General features: G+C 35.0%; 1 long non-coding RNA gene across 1 annotated transcript; it reads left to right on the forward strand.

Annotated features, from left to right (window-relative positions):
* Nucleotides 1-433: 433 nt before the first annotated feature.
* Nucleotides 434-1134, forward strand: LOC125503872. Its single transcript, XR_007281124.1, has 2 exons — nt 434-576; nt 631-1134. It is a non-coding gene; the product is annotated as an uncharacterized LOC125503872 (long non-coding RNA).
* The last annotated feature ends 1633 nt before the right edge of the window (nt 1135-2767 follow it).

A 2767-nucleotide genomic window follows, 5' to 3' on the forward strand; every position in this document is an offset into this window, starting at 1 on the left:
TATTGTCTATTTATCAATTAAAAAAACGTTTCGGTGTTTTCCACCATCATCAGTTTCAATGTGTAGCGTTGATTTGACAGTTGACAATTTGGAATTGAAACACAGTCAGGAAAGTACGTACAATAATAGTAATGAAGTGAAAACAGAAACACGCATTCGTCTTGGTCGTTTGATTGAAAATATCGCAGTAGTACATGCAAATGTTGAGGAAAGTCCAACCACATCAATTCGGCATAGAACTCAGGAAATTAGTGTTTCCACAACCACTATGCATTAAATTTTAACAAAAGATTTGAAGCTTCATGCGTACAAATTTGAATTGGCTCAAGAACTAATGCCCGCAGACGACAAATGGACGGTGATTTTTCAATGAAAATGATCATTAGTGCCGAGGTCCATTTTCATCTTGATCGCTTCGTCAATCGACAAAATTGTCGCATTTGGGGTTCCGAAAATCCACGAGTGATCGTTCAGAAACAGATGCATCCAGAAAGAGTCACTGTTTGGTGTGCATTGTGGGCTGGAGGCTTCATCGGACCATTTATCTTCGAAAATGAAGTTGGTCAAGCAGTAACCGTGAGTGGTGTTCGTTATTGTAAAACGTTAACTAACTTTTTTGTGCGAAAACAGCAAAATATGGATCTCAACAGCATGTGCTTTCAACAGGACGGTGCAACACGCCATACAGCCAGAGGAACTGTTGAATTCCTGCACGAGTCATTTCCTGGTCGTGTTATTTCTCGTTTTGGAGATCGGCATTGGCCGTCCAGATCATGCGATTTAACCCCTTTGGACTTTTTTATTGGGCTTTTCTAAGGTCACAAGTTTATGTGAACAAACCAACAACGTTTGAAGCCTTAAAAGATAAAATTCAAAGCTGTATCTCTGAAATACCGCAAAATTTATGCGGAACAGTCTTTGAGAATTTGATGAAAAGAGCACGTCTGTGCCAGCAAAGCCGAGACAGTCATTTGTCCGATGTCTTATTCCCTTCATAACCTCATGATGTGTGCTTCATTTTTCAATAATTGTTTCAAACTTATGCCACAACTATATATGTTTTACTTAAAATTCCATTTATTATTATAAATTTCGATGTATGTATATGTGAAATATAACTATTCATTTCCATAATTCCTAAAATGTATTTGTTGTAAGAAGCACTAATCGGGCCTCATTTATAGATGAACTTAAACTCTTAACTTTTTATAATGCTGCAGTGAAAATCATCGATGCTTTTGGGGCACCCACAAATGCGAAAAGTTATGGAGTTATGTAACCCAATACAACTTCTTGAGTATTCTTGAATTGACATGTTTCCCACTCTGCATAAAAATGAATGAAAAATATATACTAAATGAATAAATTGCATCTACTCCTTCCCTCCATAGTTTAACCCTAGGGAAGTTCACTTTCTACTTTTTTTGAGTAAATTTTTCAAGGCAAGGCTATTTACTGATCTTCTCTATCCAACAATACCAACGTCATGTCATCATGGGTGTCATGACCCTCCCTTGTGTTGTGTTTATGTCGATTGACAATAATTTTTCAAATTTCATAGACAACTAAAGACTGAATGTCTACTACATGCAGCCGTATTAAGACAGTGCTCATCTTGATCGCCAATTGCAACTAACAGTTGGAAAATAAATTGTGTGCTGAGCCTTTTCAAAGTATGTTCAAATTAATAAATCGAATATATTTTTACGAAAAGTCGGTAACGCCCGTATATAGGGACCCGGTCACATCGCTTTATATCAAAGGAGTCGGTTCGTTTGTGTAATGGGTAATTAAGAGTTGTTTAGTGCTTGGATCCCAGGATTTTAAGCGACGATCATAGTTATGTGGGAACCAGGAACGTACTGAACGAATTTTTCACCAATATTTTACAAATTTTATTGGCCGATAAAAGTGGTCGGTAGTGAAACCCTCCGATGTCAAGAAGTCTATAAAATAAAGAAAAGACATTTATAGCACTTGAGCCTTGAAATTTTCGATTAATTAGAAATTAGCCAGGTAATAAATACTATTAATACATAAATGGCAAATTTGCCGCCCTAAATTATTTTTAAAACTACACATAATTAAGACAAATACACTATCGTTGGGTACGTTTCATTCATATTGGGAAACTGGATTGGATCCACTAAAAGTCTCTCCTCAACTCCGAAGAAGTTACATTATGACAACTTCTGTTCCAATGTGTTCCATAAGATTTCCGCAGTTTCTAATTTGTTCTGTATGAATTAAACATAAAGGAGAGTGAATTATTGAGATCGCAGAAACAGTAAGTCAGTAGAGGGGCAATGAAAATAGAATGTCCTACTTTTGCCCATCAAAGTTTTTATTTTTCTTAATTATAAAGGTAGGTGATCGTAAAATCCAAAAAAAATATCACCTACACATTTATCTATATAAAACAAACATGATTAAAGCTGTTATACGTAAATTTGATATGTTTCTATCTGCAAAAAAATAACATTGATATATTTAAAATTACACTCTCTGTCTTCCAGATGATAGATCACTTGATTTCCTAAAATGCGGACCTGTTAATATTATTTTATTTTCGGAAGTTCTAGCTGCTTTTTAAATTCATTGACATGTCGCGTTTTTACAAAAATTAGTAATTTCGAAATTTTCATTAAGGAGCTTTATTAGATGAAAAGTCACATTAAAGTTTATATTTTGGTCTGCACTTTAAAGTGTTTTTTTTACAGGCAAAGGTCAACCGTTTAGCGTCCTGAAGATACAATCATAGAAGCAG

This window comes from Dendroctonus ponderosae, unplaced genomic scaffold (genome assembly GCF_020466585.1).
Source record: "Dendroctonus ponderosae isolate FM_Combo_2020 unplaced genomic scaffold, Dpon_F_20191213v2 Dpon_F_20191213_3, whole genome shotgun sequence".
NCBI lineage: Eukaryota > Metazoa > Arthropoda > Insecta > Coleoptera > Curculionidae > Dendroctonus > Dendroctonus ponderosae.